Source organism: Thermobia domestica, chromosome 2 (assembly GCF_964235325.1).
Source record: "Thermobia domestica chromosome 2, izTheDome1.hap1.1, whole genome shotgun sequence".
In the NCBI taxonomy this organism is placed as follows: Eukaryota; Metazoa; Arthropoda; class Insecta; order Zygentoma; family Lepismatidae; genus Thermobia; species Thermobia domestica.
This window is the reverse complement of record NC_137455.1, coordinates 196,557,607-196,574,860: the sequence shown is the minus strand read 5'-3', so window position 1 is coordinate 196,574,860 and position 17,254 is coordinate 196,557,607.

Below are 17,254 nucleotides of genomic sequence, written 5' to 3'. Positions count from 1 at the left end.
ACTACTGTTAGTAACAATATTGTCTATGCAGCTCCCTCCATTAGGTGGGTTAGGTCTAGTCACTTGTGTAGTTGATATGCTTAGGCCGAAAGAAGATATGACATTATTTAAGTCTTGGCACTCTATACTTTCTCTTTTTCTAAAATCAACATTAAAATCAGCACACAGAAATATTCTACAATTGTATTTACAAACATATTCTAAGATGCAGCTTAACCTATCTAAAAATAAATCAAAATTCTTATTCTCTGTATTTGGTCTGTACAAGGAAATGATAATTACTTTTAAATTTACAAGGTATATAGCTGTTACTTCAAATTCCATCTCAACTGAAAATCCCGTAACATCATCTAATCGTTTATAATCTATACCATTTTTTACATAAATTAAACAGCCACCATGTTGTCGTGAGGGTCTACAGTAATAGTTTGCAATGTTGTAGCCATTAATATTGTGAAGTTTAATCTCTTCATAATCAAGCCAGTGTTCTACCATACATATCACATCTAAACTTATATCCAAATCTTGTTTAAAACTGGCTGCTGAGTGAAATTTATTGGAGAGACCTTGTACATTCCAATGCAAGATGCTAAACTTATTATTAAGTTCTATTTCATGCTCATTTAATTTTTTCTTGTCAAGATCTAATTGTTTGAGGTTCTTACTCTTTGTCTTTACTGACCGATCAGAGTTAAAACAAGCTGAGCCTATTTGATCGGTCATACAAGTTAGTTTTTTTGTAAGTTTACTGAAGCTTGCTCATCTAAAGATTCTTTAGGCCAACCAATTGGAATAATGTTAGAAACAGTAGACATATTTGAAGTTATTGATTTGTTTACAATGTCAATGATCTTGTTAGTTACATACATTTTGCCTAATCTATTAAGATGGAGGCCATGTGAAGTATGATACCTTTTTCCTAATCTACTTATATCTACAAATGTAACATTATTGAAATATTTACAAAGTTTCAATAATGTTAAGAGTTAGTACAAGATTAAATAAAGTTAGGGGAGATGCGTCTGCCAGTAAGATCACAAGAAGTGGCTAAGGCAGGGGTAGTGGAGGAAAAAAGTATTGAATAAAGAGTCAGTTTCCCAAACACATTACGATTAACATAGGCTGACAACATTAGTTTCCGATCCGTCTTTCACAGTGTCCGGACCGAGCCGAGCCGCCCGGTTCGGCCCTATAGCATTTGTGTCCGACCCGGAATGTGCCCGGTTCGATCCAGTTAGGACCCGGTCCAGTTTGATATATTTGAAACAGGCAAGGCCAGGTCGTGTAATCTGCTGGGCCAAACGGGCGCTCCCGGCCCGTGCAGGGCTCTGCTGCAGAAAGACATGACAATACATAAACGCGGTACTGATTCAAATGACCAGTGAAAATATCCACGAATTACGGAGATAGAAAATAAAAACATGTTTTATGCAGTGAAGTCTTCATGATTTCTCATTCTGAATTATTTTAAACTTATATACTTTCTTATAAAATATTGACGAGAATAACTTATTTCATAGAGTTGACCTACCTAGAGCAATTAAATTATTTTAATGAGAATCCCCCAAAGAATGACAAAGAAGGAAAGGAAAACAATAATAAATAACTTTCCTAGTCGTTGTTGAAATTCATATTCGTGTTGTACTTTCGAGATTTCATCAACACATAACCGAAAAGTAGTTGAAGAAATCTTGGTGTAATTTCTTCGAGGCAAGAAGGGAAGCCAAGACCTTTGTTCTTTGTTCTGTTTATACAAGATTCATTTTTCTTCTTCTTTCGTCTACGTAAAACCTCTTGATAGAGTTTCACTTCTAGGCAAGTTTCTCACTCTTTTTTTCAATTCCTCCTTCGCCTTTCCCATCTACTTGAGGCGGTGAAAGTAGTCGTAGTAGTAGTGGAAGAAAGGTCTCTCTCTAAGACTGCAGACAATTGTACTCATTATTAATTTGTAGGTCACTAATTATTCTCAGGCAAATGCTATAGTATATACCGCGTTATAAATTTGAATGTGAATTCGTCTGTCAACTCCCACAAAGTTTCAACTATTGCATTTCTGCTTAAACAAAATAAATTATTTAACAGGCCCAGAAGAAGAACAACTTTCAAATTATTCTTTCCCTATTATTGTTGTTTTAAACTCGCCCTTCGCTTTGCTAAACATAAAAAGCGCGCATAATGATAGAAAGGGGAATTTTGCAATGTGTATATACAGCACAGTAGCACAGTACGTCGGGTATGTTGGTGTTTTTAAGTTTGTTTTTGTTCTTTTACGGTTAAAAAATATGTTGCTTTCTTAGGAGAAAGTATGAACTTTCCTTTTGTTTAAGAATTTATTAAGCACGTAACACGATGTTCTCAATGGAAATATTTTGTATTCAGAGAATGCTCTAGAGGCAAGAAGGTCATACATCTAATTAAGTATTTTAGAGAGATTTTTATTGTGATTTTCATTACTATATATATATATATATATATATATATATATATATATATATATATATATATATATATATATATATGATTTATTAAGGAAATTTATATACTCACTTTGTGCTCAAGAGACCCACATTGTTCATTTACAATTAACACTATGCATAATTGAAATTGCATCTACGTTACAAGCTTGCAAAATACAGTGTTCTATATATACGGAATTCGTGGAAGTTATTCAAGAGGATGTTAAAATTACATTGTAAACTTAGCTTCAAACTACACATTCGTGTTTTTTTAATTACAAATATGACATCATCTCAATGTAGGAATATGGCATACATTATATATATATATATCTTCACTATAGGCTAGTCACGATTTCCAGTTCACCGGTTTCTCTCTCCATATTAGAGTGCACTTTTGCATTATTAGTTTATTTATAAAGAACTAGTAAATATTCTCCACGTGTTACTATGAGCAATATTTTGCATTATTCCTTCTACACTTATCATATAAAATTCATCTGAACCCAAAGTCTCAAACAAAATCCCTTTGTCACGTATGGGCATCTTAGGGAATTACCTTAACCTTTTTTCTTTCAGTCTAGCTCGACTCTGAAACACACAAGTTTAAATATTTTTTAATGAAAAGTTCAAATGTCTAATTCCATGTCTCTAACCGTAAGGGATTCCGAGATATGAGTATCTTATTATAATAATTGATACCCCGACCACGTTCTCTTCTCACCTCTTTTCTTCTCTTCTAAGGCAAATATAAAAAACAAGAATTATAGGAATGATAAAAAAAATGGATCAAAAGATTGCGATTTTGTCCAAGAATTTTAGGAATGATTAAAAAAAGTAGCAAAAGATTGTGATCTTGGCTAATAATTCGTTTTTTGATCAGGGGCGACAACATTTTTGAACAGCCGTTTGTGAAGTATATGTAGATTTTCAGATATAAGGCGTACAAGATAATTTTTAGTTGTAATATATTGGATCTTTTGATGCATTTTCGGAACAGGAGCCAAAACAATTTTGAATGGTCCCTAAATCAACTTTTCGTATTTTTTTACGGAATAAGCACGCCATACTGAGTTAACTGATGGTTTAGGTTGGCTACATTATGTGTAGCTCTCACAGATATAAGACCTACACAAACATTTTTGCCTAAAGTATAATGGATCTTTTGATCCAAAAAAAAAAAAACAATGAAATACGATTTTAATTATTTTAAATAAAGGCATCAAACACTAAATTTCATGTCTCTAACTTTAAGGAATTCCCAGACATTAGTGTCTGATTCTAATTATTGTAATCCCATTCATTTTTCCATCCTTATCTCATGTTTTTCCCTTTTAGGTCAAACATCAAAAAATGCTTTAAAATGTTTCTTATTATTTTAAATGAGAAGTCCATATACCAAATTTTGTGTTTCTAGCTTTAAAGTAGTGCTAAGTTATGGACTCTAATTATAATAATAGTGATTCCCCATTTACTATTTACCCTTTTTTTCTTCTTTTCTAGAAAATCAAATATGAAAAAAGTAGGCTATATGTACTTAATTATTTTGAATTGCAAGTCCAAATACTGGATTCGTATTTCTAGCCTTAAGTGATTCCGAGATAGCGGTGTCTTATAATAATTTTAGCCATGACTCCTTTTTTCACACCCCATTTTCTTCCAAATTAGGTGAAATGTCAAAGAACGCTGATACATATATCTTCAAATGAGAAGCCCATATACTACATCTCATGTCTCGAGATGTCTCGAGATATGAACATTTGAATATTATAATCACCATCCCTATCTCTTTGCTAACCTCGTCAGTTTCCCAAAAGTCCTTCCTTAATGGTACAGTCCGCGGCATAAAATTTGTTACAAAAATTCTAAGTTCAAATGAATAACAAACTCTTGCCCAGTTTTCTTATGCATTCCCGCAATACATGTATCAATCGATTAGTTGCTTCTAGTATTTATTCCAACTCCTCCCCGTCCTCCACCTCTCCTTGTCTAAAGCAGTGTGTGTAACGAAGTACACTCTTTCCATTCAGCTGAAAAAGAAACAGGAATCAAGTTTACAACGTTATAGCTTTAAAACAGTCTTTTCCATTCGTTTGTTCTGAAATATTTCTAAGAGCCTAAATTAAAGGAAAGTCACACAATCTTCCCAGAGCTTCAAAAATATCTTTAGTTTCATTCTTTTCTTTCTTTAAAGAGTGCAAGCTAGTAAATTGCCAAGAGCTCTAAAATATCTACGGACAGAAACGAGTTTCATTCAATGATACATTTAATTTCTTTTCAGTAAGTGCAAGCAAATGTTTCAGGGGCGTCATTTGGGCAGGACAGGAGGGTGTAATTCCCCCTCTCTTGAGCTTCATAAATACGTATTTTTTTATCAAATGTATAGTAATACACTAATAAAAAGTGAAAATCTCATGTCGCCGGAGAATCTCTTCCTCCCCCCCCCCCCCCGAATAAAGTCTAAAAGACACTGGTTTTAACAACAAACCTATAGAGTTACGATAGCACATTGCTAAAGAGCTTACATTTGGTTTCAAGAGTCGAAGGTTTGATCTCAAGCCATATGATTTCCTGGGTGACATTGAGAGAGAGAGAGAGAAAGAGAGAGGGATTCAAGTATGGAGACAGAGAGGGATGATTTGTATACACAGATTTAGAATTGGGGAAAAAATGATCGGACAGCATTCGTATTATGACGAAAATTCTGATTTTGTGAAAGATAAGAAGGGAAGTTTTCGAACTGCGAGGATCACATTAGGCAGTTGACGAATTAATGTGGAGAACTCTTTTTAGAGCATCAGATGATTGCGAAAGGAGAGAAAGATCTTCAGAACTGAGGAATTAAGATTTTAAAAAATCTGATTTCGGCGACGGGTTTCGAACCACGAACCTTGTGGTTATCGAACCATGACTTTATCCATTCTGCTACGGAGAATTCTGTTACTGGTTCACATACGTTTCCCTTAGCTGCGTTGAAAGCTACCTTAAGGGGATATTCCAAAAGTTGACTCGGTGGGTGCGCCGTTCTGATAGGACGTAAACCTCTTGTAACTTAGTTACAATGTGCAAAATGACCTTCCTCTTCTTCAGGACACTTTTTAAAGCTTTAAAATTTGTTACTATTGTTTTAATTAAGTTACATTTGATAGAACCATCTGATAAAGTAGTGCCAAACCCTATGCGTCATTGTCTGTTAAGTGAATGGTTAATGTAAGTTACTTCTACGTGGATGGTCGGAGCTTCCAATCAAGACCATTCTTATTGATTATTTTATTTGAGCTACGCTCATACTGTATATTCCACAAGTTCAATTTTGAAGTAATGTAGTCACAGCTAGTTTAATTCGAAATACTTTTCCAATATTATATTTGTTACTAAATTTACATGGCACTCCTCACTGTTTGTAGCCCTGCATAAATGCAAAATTGTTTTAAAAGTATATTTTACTTTCAAGTTTTATTGTTTTTTTTAATTGTCTTTCAACTTTATTTTATAATTATTTTCTATTTCTTAATTATAACATATTTTCTATTTATATTGTGTTCTATGTTACACGTTTATTATTTATATTTTATGTCTTACCTTTGAAGAGGAGCTTTTGACAATTCAGAGCAGCAGGGACATACACAGGATGCAGGCCTTTGCAATCAAGAGCTTTTGCCCCCACGAAATCACTACTGTTTTTTTTAAATTATATCTAATTTTAGAGATGATGATAGCAGGGGCGGATTCAGGGGAGTGCGTTCGGGCGATCACATCCCCCAGAATAGGGAACTTTTTATACTTTTTATTTTAAAAATAAAACATATCCTAAGTATTTTTCATCTTTGTATTATAAACTTAAATTAAAACCTAAAGTAGATAGGCCTTACTTTCTTAAGAAAGTTAATTCTGCAGAAGAGCTACTTCTCCTTTTTTAAATTTGTTTTTTTCTTTTCTTTTCTTTCTTTCTTCCTTTTTTTTTTTTTTTTTTTTGCAATCCGCTCTTACCTTGATTTGACTTCGAACGACCGCCCCTCCCAAACAATCATCCTGGATCCGCCCCTGGATTGTAGACATTTTAGTAAAATATGCCCTCAATCGCTGAAATAAATTTCTGTCAAGCTTTCGATCGCTGAAATAAATTTCTCTCTACGGCCCTGGAAAACAGTGACTATTTTAGGGAGTGATCAGTTAGTAATGCCTCCCTTTAGCAACGACACTTCCCCAGAAGTCATATCTCCGATAATTCAGAATGTGATTTGTGCATTATCACTTTTCACTCTCAGTGTCTTGAAACGCACCAAAAAGAAACTGTTCTGAAGTATTTACTGGTTCTCCCTATGACCCCATTTCAATATGGCCAACCTTGGACATATACACATCTGAAATATCACCTTTTATGTCAGTGATCCCGAAAACTATCCATTCGACACAAATATAGGATATTTTCGATTCTTTATTCCTGTCACCCTCCCATTGTCAACTCGAAGCCAACCAAGGCTTATTTTGGACTTACGCAGTATCCACAGTGTCACTTTTCATCTTTGCATATGAATTTGACACTAATTTCGTTCGTATTTGACTACTTTTACATGTCACCTTCAACTCTTGGTAGGGATTTTTTCAGTATCTCGCCCCCACAACTATGGAGAAATTTCAACCAACTAAGTATAATTATAAATTATCATCGGAAACACAACAGTACGGGTGGTCTTTTTCGCAGAGGAATTAGTTAACTACTGTTTCAATATCAATGTATTGGCTTTTTTTTGCTGTCCATGCTGAAGATTGCCAAAGGGCTAAACTTCATCTGCACTATTGTACAATGAATATAGGTTTTAGTGGTTTAATTTACTGAATACTCGCTTAGATGTTGCTCTCGTCACAGAAAAAGTGATATACAGTTATAAAAGAAAAATGAAATGAAATATCTAATTTTTACGTCCCACGATTATGCCGACTATGCTAATGGAGAGAGTAATGGTGAGAAATAAATGAAATTGTTTAATGAAAAAAGTGGGAGGAAACGGGAGAAACCCGAGGACACTCATGCACACGGTGTTTGTCCATAATAAAGTTCATTCGGCGTGAGCTGGGATCGAACCAAGGACCCCATGCACCATAGGTAAAGTTATAAAAGAATAGGCGTCTAAACAAATACGGAACACTACTATCAATGAGAGTTATATAAGATTAGATTTTTAGTTATTTCATTCTAAGTTAAAATTTCAATCAATCTTGTTCTTCATTACTGTTCGAAAACTTAAAGTTGTTGCTGCAAGGACGTGATAAATCTTTTCAGTAGACTTCGCAGTCCCCTCCACAGCTTCTTTTTCATGTAAGGCTAAAGTAGTCTCATTTTAGACATCGAGGAAAAATAGTGGAATTACGAATTTTCAATGGGCCCCGTTTTACTCTGGGCTCCCTCAACGCACTGCCGTTAGTTACGTCACTGTTCAGGATGCATGATACAGCTTCTGCTTTTAGGAATACTTTCTAAGGCAGTACGAGTTTTTTCTAAATTGCTGTGTGAATTAAGTTGTATTTGCTAGAAGTGTCGGTTAAAGGAAACTAAAGATCCTACACTCAAACACAAATAATCTCTTTTGAAACTCTAATGGAAAACGAAACGAATCGTTCTAAACATGTTACGCTTTTGAAGAGAAAAAGAGCAAAGCAGTAGTTGCACATACGCTTAATGGTGTTTCTTGGATACAAATTTATAACTTACAAAAGTCATGTTCACGTCGTGGTTTGATAGATGAAGGGTTAGTAAAAGGAATTCTTACGCTGGTGGTCGTGGGTTCGAATCTCTGCTCTTCTTGTTACTTTTTTCTCTTAGCTACACTTAGTTTGTGCATTCCAAACCTCGAAGTTTGGTTTGGATTATTTATGAAAGCAGGTAGAAAATTAATTGTAGTCGAAATTAGTTTCAAATATGAGATTATAATTACTTATTTTGTCTTTAACTTATTACGTATCAATTTTCCAGTCTTTATTTAATTCATCTTCCGGTGTAATACAATGAACATTTGCAGAGCGACGTCAGTCGGACGAAAGTACTATATTCCATTGTTACTCTAATATACCTAGGTATTTGTTCATATATTTATAAATTGTTTACTAAGTAAAAACTTATGGCGGTCCACATTATGTCATATAATAGGCCGTACGAAGGCGGACATAGCAGAAGGCGTATTGCAAATATCCCTGGTGATAAAAAGTAGGGGTCTTCTTCACTAGATTCGAACCACTGTTACAGGCGGTTTTGGTTTACATAGCAAGCATAATACCACTCGGCCACCAAGTCTCGCACGTTAGCCACTTTATTAATGCAGAACATACTGAGACACTTACATTCACTGGTGTCCGAGTTAACTGGTGTTAATAAGTGGGTCGAATTAGGTAGGCCTCGAGAGGGCTGATGGTGTTGTGGGCGAGCATTTATTAATAGTGTGTATAGTCCCCTTGGGACTCGAATACAGCTGCCATACGCCGTGGCATTGAATCCACCAGGCGAGAGATATAGCGTTGGGTGCAACAGATCGACCACGCATCTTCAACACGCTCCCAAAGATCATTACATGTTCGTGGAGGATTGTTCGACCAGGTTTCCCGCAATGTTCTTGCAACAGAGGCCCACATATTTTCAATAGGGTTCTGATCTGCTCCATGAGGAACCCAGTCAACTATTTCGACATCAGGTTACCTCTGCAACCATGTCTGAACCACATTTGAATTATGTATCGAGCTATTGTCCTGTTGCAAATATAATATGCCGTCACCTACATGAGCTTTTATTTCCGGAAGCGTTTCATCCAGATGTTCCACATACTTGTGGGCGTTTGGGCGACCAGGAATCCTCTAGATTCCTCTGAAATTTGCAGCCTTGCATATCCATTCCCAACAGTGGACAGTTACATGTCCCATTCGACCAGAACGGGAAACGTATTCAGAGGCATACCTTTTTCCAGGGGGCGGTAAACACGCTTCGGCCCGAAGTTTGCACTGGAAAATATTTTTTCGTCTGTGGAAACGACCTCGTCCCACACACGTGCAATATTTAACTGTGCAAACGCCAGACGGTCAACCATGTGGTCTTCTGTTAGTCGCTCCTTAACAGCTGCCCTGTATGATCTCAAACCAAAGGATTTGAGTCTACGACGGACAGTCGTAACATCGCCTGGGAAATTGGTTCCCTCTCTTAACTGTCGGGCAGACATGAAAGGGTGCTCACGGCATTGGGCAATTACACTCTGGTCTTCTTCGGCAGAGGAAACTCTTTGTCGCCCACTTCCTCTTTTACGTCTTACATCTCCTGTTTCCTCATATCTCCTCCACCACCTCCGTGCTGTAGCACGGTTAACGCCATATCTCGCGCCTGCCTCGCTATGGCTCATGCCCGCATGCTCAATTAAAGCAATCACGCTGCTTTTAACAGAAGCTTTGTAGTGTGCCATTTTCACACCAGGTGTTTGAACGGAACGTGCTTCATGTGACGTCACGTAACAAGGCGGAGTTTCCTCTCATTGCTGTAGACGATATCGTACGCCCTCTGCTGGGTGTTTCGTGACGGAAAAAGTGCTTTTAAGCAGTTCATGGCGACCGCTTTGAAATCAAATGTAAAGTATGAGAATTAAATTTGTCATATCTGTAGTTTGGTGTAGAGACAAAACAAAATTGGAAACCAAAGCTTTAAGAACAACTCAGATTATTAATATAAAACAAGTCAAAGATTATTAACTTGTATTATCATACAAGAAATGCGAGAATGTTTAAACAAAGAAAAATAACTTAGAAATTTGCAACTGAAGACAAAAAAACTAACTTAAACACACTAAAGGGTATGAGTAGGGGGATTAATGGGGACGTCAGCAATGAGGCTATATGTCCCCGTCTCGATTAACGCGAGGGATGGATTTTACCACTTCACTTTGACGGAATAATGTAGAGGATGGAGAGGAGGGGAAGATACATAACAGCTATAAATATAAAAATAAAAGTGACAATGTTCGGTGGTGAATAACTCTTGAACTACCCGATCGTTCTCAATCACATTTTGAACATAGATGAAATTCGAACCTGGGAAGCTTTTTGTTATTTCATTTTGATATTAGAAATTGCGGAAGAGGAGGGAAGGGTAAATATATGAAAATGAATACAACTTAATAACTCTTGAACAATCTGACTGATCCCAATCAATCAAACATTCAATATAGATAAGGTTCGGACCTGGGATGTTTTCATTTGTTGCCTTGACGGCACAATGTAGGGGAGGGGAAGGGGGACTATGTAAAAGAATAAAAATGCTGTCTTGGTGACTTCATCACGCTTAAACCACCGAACTGATCTTAATCAAATTATCAACATAGATGAGGTTCGGACCTGGGGTGGTTTTTATCATATCCCTTTGATGGTAGAACGTAGGGTAGGAGGAGGGGAGGGGAGATATCTATAAAAATGAATAAAACAACTCTTGAACCATCCAACAGATTTCGATCAAATTTTCAACGTACATGACATTCGGGCCTGGGATAATTTTTGTCATACCGTGCCCCCAACATGGAGAGGGGAGAGGGATACATAAAATCATCGAAAATGACCAATATCAAAGACTGCTTTAGTAATAGTAAAACCATGATATGTTACTATTTTTCTTGAATTTAGCCCAGCGAAATCGGGGTGCGACTTAGATTCGAGGACGTCTTAAGTTCGAGTAGTTATAGAGAAATAATTAAAGATATTAACGTGTTATTGAATTACTTTGATAATAATAATAATAATAATAATAATAATAATAATAATAATAATAATAATAATAGTAATAATAATAATAATAATAATAATAATAATAATAATAATAACTATTATTATTATTATTATTAGTATTATTATTATTATTATTGAAGATTTGATCATTCAAATATTGAAAGATCAAAATATTCAAATACCTGAAGACAATTAAACGTGTGTCATAGCCGACTAATGATCACCAAAAATTCTAAATTTAAACAAAATATTCACACATGGTTCCGACTTGAGAACCTCCAGATTATTAGCTAGCGCCTTGAGCACAGATCCACGCTCTATATGCGCTAAATGGTATGTTTTAGTATGTTTAAATTAGATTTCCTTGCCTCCAGTTACAAAATTCTAAGTTAGTATTTTTCGTTCTTTCAAAATTTCTTTCGATTTTTTTAAATCATATAAGTCAATAACCTTTGGCATAGTTTATATTAATAACGTGGTTGTTCTTAAACCTTTCGTTCGCTATTTGGTTTCTTCTCCACACCAAACTACAGATATGATACGTTTAATTTTCATACTTGTTATTTGGTTTCAAAGCAGTCACCATTATCTGGTAAAGCAATTTTGTTCGCCACGATTTATGAGTTTTGTAACAAAACACGTCAAGAAATGAGTTAAATGAAGGCTGCAAGAGTTTATATCAAAGTTGAGTATTGTGAGCTAGTGACAAGCATGTAATAACGTCTCGTATTTGAATATAATGTTAGCTACTTTTAATTTACTAACTGGTATTAGATTTAATTCAAGCTTAAAGAATTGGAATGAACAAACTCAGTGTAGCTTAAAGAAACAAAACGTAAGAAGAACGGACGAGATTCGAACCCTGGACCACCAGTACAAAAATCCTGTTCACTAACCCATCACCTAACAAGCCTTCAACTTCTATGAGTTTTATATATGTTATAATTAAGAAATAGAAAATATTTATAAAATAAAGTTGAAGGACAATTAAAAAAGACAATAAAACTTGAAAGTAAAATATACTTTTAAAACAATTTTGCATTTACGCAGGGCTACAAACAGTGAGGAGTGCCATGTAAATTTAGTAACAAATATAATATTGGAAAAGTATTTCGAATTAAACTAGCTGTGACTACATTACTTCAAAATTGAACTTGTGGAATATACAGTATGAGCGTAGCTCAAATAAAATAATCAATAAGAATGGTCTTGATTGGAAGCTCCGACCATCCACGTAGGAGTAAATTACATTAACTATTCACTTAACAGACAATGACGCACAGAGCTTGGCACTAATTTATCAGATGGTTCTATCAAATGTAACTTAATTAAAACAATAGTAACAAATTTTAAAGCTTTAAAAAGTGTCCTGAAGAAGAGGAAGGTCATTTTGCACATTGTAACTAAGTTACAAGAGGTTTACGTCCTATCAGAACGGCGCACCCACCGAGTCAACTTTTGGAATATCCCCTTAAGGTAGCTTTCAACGCAGCTAAGGGAAACGTATGTGAACCAGTAATAGAATTCTCCGTAGCAGAATGGATAAAGTCATGGTTCGAAACCCGTCGCCGAAATCAGATTTTTTAAAATCTTAATTCCTCAGTTCTGAAGATCTTTCTCTCCTTTCGTAATCATCTGATGCTCTAAAAAGAGTTCTCCACATTAATTCGACAACTGCCTAATGTGATCCTCGCAGTTCGAAAACTTCCCTTCTTATCTTTCACAAAATCAGAATTTTCGTCATAATACGAATGCTGTCCGATCATTTTTTCCCCAATTCTAAATCTGTGTATACAAATCATCCCTTTCTGTCTCCATACTTGAATCTCTCTCTCTCTCTCTCTCTCTCTCTCTCTCTCAATGTCACCCAGGAAGTCATATGGCTTGAGAGCAAACCTTCGACTCTTGAAACCAAATGTAAGCTCTTTAGCAATGTGCTATCGTAACTCTATAGGTTTGTTGTTAAAACCAGTGTCTTTTAGACTTTATTCGGGGGGGGGGGGGAGGAAGAGATTCTCCGGCGACATAAGATTTTCACCTTTTATTAGTGTATTACTATACATTTGATCAAAAAATACGTATTTATGAAGCTCAAGAGAGGGGGAATTACACCCTCCTGTCCTGCCCAAATGACGCCCCTGAAACATTTGCTTGCACTTACTGAAAAGAAATTCAATGAATCATTGAATAAAACTCGTTTCTGTCCGTAGATATTTTAGAGCTCTTGGCAATTTACATAGATTTCTTAGGAAGCATCTTACTAGCTTGCACTCTTTAAAGAAAGAAAAGAATGAAACTAAAGATATTTGTGAGGCTCTGGGAAGATTGTGTGACTTTCCTTTAATTTAGGCTCTTAAAAATATTTCAGAACAAACGAATGGAAAAGACTGTTTTAAAGCTATAACGTTGTAAACTTGATTCCTGTTTCTTTTTCAGCTGAATGGAAAGAGTGTACTACGTCACACACACTGCTTTAGACAAGGAGAGGTGGAGGACGGGGAGGAGTTGGAATAAATACTAGAAGCAACTAATCGATTGATACATGTATTGCGGGAATGCATAAGAAAACTGGGCAAGAGTTTGTTATTCATTTGGACTTAAAATTTTTGTAACAAATTTTATGCCGCGGACTGTACCTTACATCACAAAACATATGCATTGTCCATGCTTGAAGCTTCTACCTTAGGCTGTTTGGCATGGGCTTTGATCAGTCAATCAATCACTCAGAACTTCTTCTTTTACTTATAAAGATATGGGTTTGTGTTTTCTTATTTGAAACGCATCATGAAGTGTAAGTGGTTGCGTCTTTTATGTAAACTACAAACTTCACAAAACTTTTTAATATTGTATGGTATTTATATCGCCTTCTCGTGAAATCGGCAGGAGATTTAATACTTAATAGGGGCCGCGGTGGATCAGTGTTAGAGCGTTCACATCTGGTGCTTGGGGTCCCGGGTTCGATCCCAGTCCCGCCAAGTGAATTTTGTGGTGGACAAACACCGTGTGCGAGGGTTTTCTTGGGGTTCTCCCGTTTCGTCCCTCTTTCTTCATTCCACCATTTCATTCATTACTCATCATCGCCGTCTCCTTTAGCCTATCCGGCATAACAAGGGACATAAAACTCGAAGATTTCATTTCATTTCATTTTTTAATACTTAATATAAATAACATTATACTTTTGTCACTATAAGTTAATTACAGAGAGTCCAATCAAGCACTGGTTACATTTAAATTGTATGGAGGAAATTTCAAGCCTGTTTTCGGCATGTGCGTCCTCTACTAACATTTACAATCTCACTCAAATTACCGAGATCAGATATGGTATGCTCTTTTAGTTTACGATAAGAGCAAATGTATCGCAGGAATGCCACAGGAAGAAAGCAAATAGATAGGTTCGGTATTTGGCAGGGCAAAATAACTTAAAACTTTCAGTTTTCGGCAATTCTTCACCCCATTCAAGAGAACGAAGTTGGATTACATTTTCAGGGGTGTCTATTTAGGACCTACAAAAAAATTAGTTCTCAAAATTCCGAAATTTAAATGGGTGGGCAAATGCACTACTCCAAAATCTTGGGGAGGGATACGTATCATACCAGCTCAATGACTTGTGATACCATACCACGTGGTCAGGCCTCAATGGCATAGGCCACGTGACTCCAAAGTCACCTTGTTTGGCTGAGGGCCAATTCGGGCGAACTGTCGAACATACCACTATTTCATACTAACAGAATCTTGCCAAGTTGCAGGTTACATATCATTCTAATCCGAGTTACTCAAGTTTAAAAGCAAAATAATGGCCACAATATGAATAGTAGCAAGACAAATCGAATGAAAAGTACAAATAGATAAATAAATAAAGCTGGAATCACGATCGATTCACCAATATACTTTTAAAAATAATTTTTAGTCCATAATAATTGTAGCAAACCAGCAGTTTATTGTGATCATATCATTTTCACATCTCTGACAACATTATTCCAAGTGGGTCTATCGACGTGAGAGCAGCACTCAATTACAAAAGTCAATTCTGCTGCAAGTTACTATTATTTAATAGTACTACTAAAAATTAAAGACAGTGGGTTCGGTTCCAAGTGATAAAGCCTTCAAATTTGAACGCACCATGGTGGATGTTGTGTATCGTGATTCTACCTTTAAGATACTATGTATAGACTCGGTATTAAGTGGGACACTAAGCTCCAATAGAACCAAGCAGTCTCCAGTAATTGATTTCTTCTTTTTTCTTTCTTCTGAATATCCGTATTTGCTTTAGGTTTAGCTTCAGTACTTAAATGATACATGTTTAATATTTTGGACCTTTTAATTTCTTTCGAAATATAACTCATATGATTTAGTTGTAAAGTTTACATGAGGTATGCCTCATTTTTATCTAATGAAATGTTAAAACAACTAAACTAAACTTAATCTGACAGGCTGTATGGTCAAGTAGTATAAAGTACTAAGTTTTAGATCTCAAAACTTGTGCTTCGTGGATTGGAATCCCATTCAGGACGTGATTGTTGTGTATCGTGTTGTAACCACTCATTACTCATCGTTACCTTTAACCTTAAGAGGAGAATCATACAACGTAAGATCAAAACATGCTATTTAATGTAAACTTCCGATTCTTTCTTTTTAATAAATAAGAGAACAGTGTTTCTTTCTGTATTACCTTGTTCTTTAAAGGTACTCTTTATCTGTAACTAACGTACAATAAATTATGCTATAATGATAATAATGAGAAAATAACGAAAGTAAGCACGTAAATTAACTTCTCAAAGTTCGAACTAGTACTTCAAAGGATTAAATGTTTTTAATAGAAACAGTTTGCTAAGGCACTAACTGAACCATAAACAGCTTACCTTCAGCTAAGAAAAGAGAATCTATCAACCGAATCCTACAAAAACAACCACCCAGCCAGTGTTCCTTGAACTTTTCGAGAACAAAGCACATTTTTTAAGACGAAAATGATTGCTTTACAATGAACTTACAAAGAGTGCAATATCAAATGCTTTTTAGGAGTAAAATAAAAGAACACACACACACGCTTTATAAACAAAACTTTTCAACACCTGGAAGGTTGTTCCGTCTTTGCTTCTTGTGATCTGCAGTTAATTACATTTAGCAAAATAAAGGATAAAAGGGTAACGAGGGAAACCAAAGGGTAGCAAAGCAAAGACAATAATTGTTGGATGTAGCTCGTACACTGTATAAGAACAAACACGTCAACAAAAAGACTTACAAGAAAATTTGTCTAAGCCTCCCTCCTATCATTAGATTATAAATGAAAGTAAGGACAATTGTTATTATTTCAATTAAAACTTCAATAGCAAAGAAACAGACTTTTGTTCTAATTAGCGGGTAAAAGAATAAATTTCTAATTTAGAAGTTTTCGAGAAGGTGTATACCTACGTCTGACTTGGTTTGGCTAGAAAGAACATACACATTAATTCTTCAAGCATGCTCAGTCTTGTTAAAATAAAAACTAGTCACCTACCACTCTTTGAAGATTCTTCCAATTGTACATAGGAAACTTCACTAATTTAGCAAGAAAAGAGTTCTCTATTGGTCAAAGAAAATTTACATTTCTTTGAGATGTAATTGGATGTGTGGATTCTTCAAATGTACGTATAAAATAGTATTTTGCAAGTTTTATTTAATACAATTTCACAGCATAAGCGAAACACAATCGATGAATTAAACTCGGAAGCTCCCAGCATGCAAAGTTGTGGAATACAGTCTCTCTTGAAAAGCTGAACCTGTCTCTGGCCAAGCTCAGCCACCACATTAGTGTTCTTTATTTCTTGGACAATGAACTAAGTGTCGATCAAATTTCGTTGAGGCCAGATCAGTTATTACCTAGAAATAAAATAGAACATATACAGCCGAAAGTTCGATCACCACCGAGCCGAGATCCTACTAGTTCTTATCGAGAAAAAAAGTAATACACACACATGTACACACATATAACCGGTCGGATTCCACGTTAATCAGTAGGTCCACGTCTCATATAGCCTCGCTGCTGAACGGGACTTAAAACTCAACTCAAC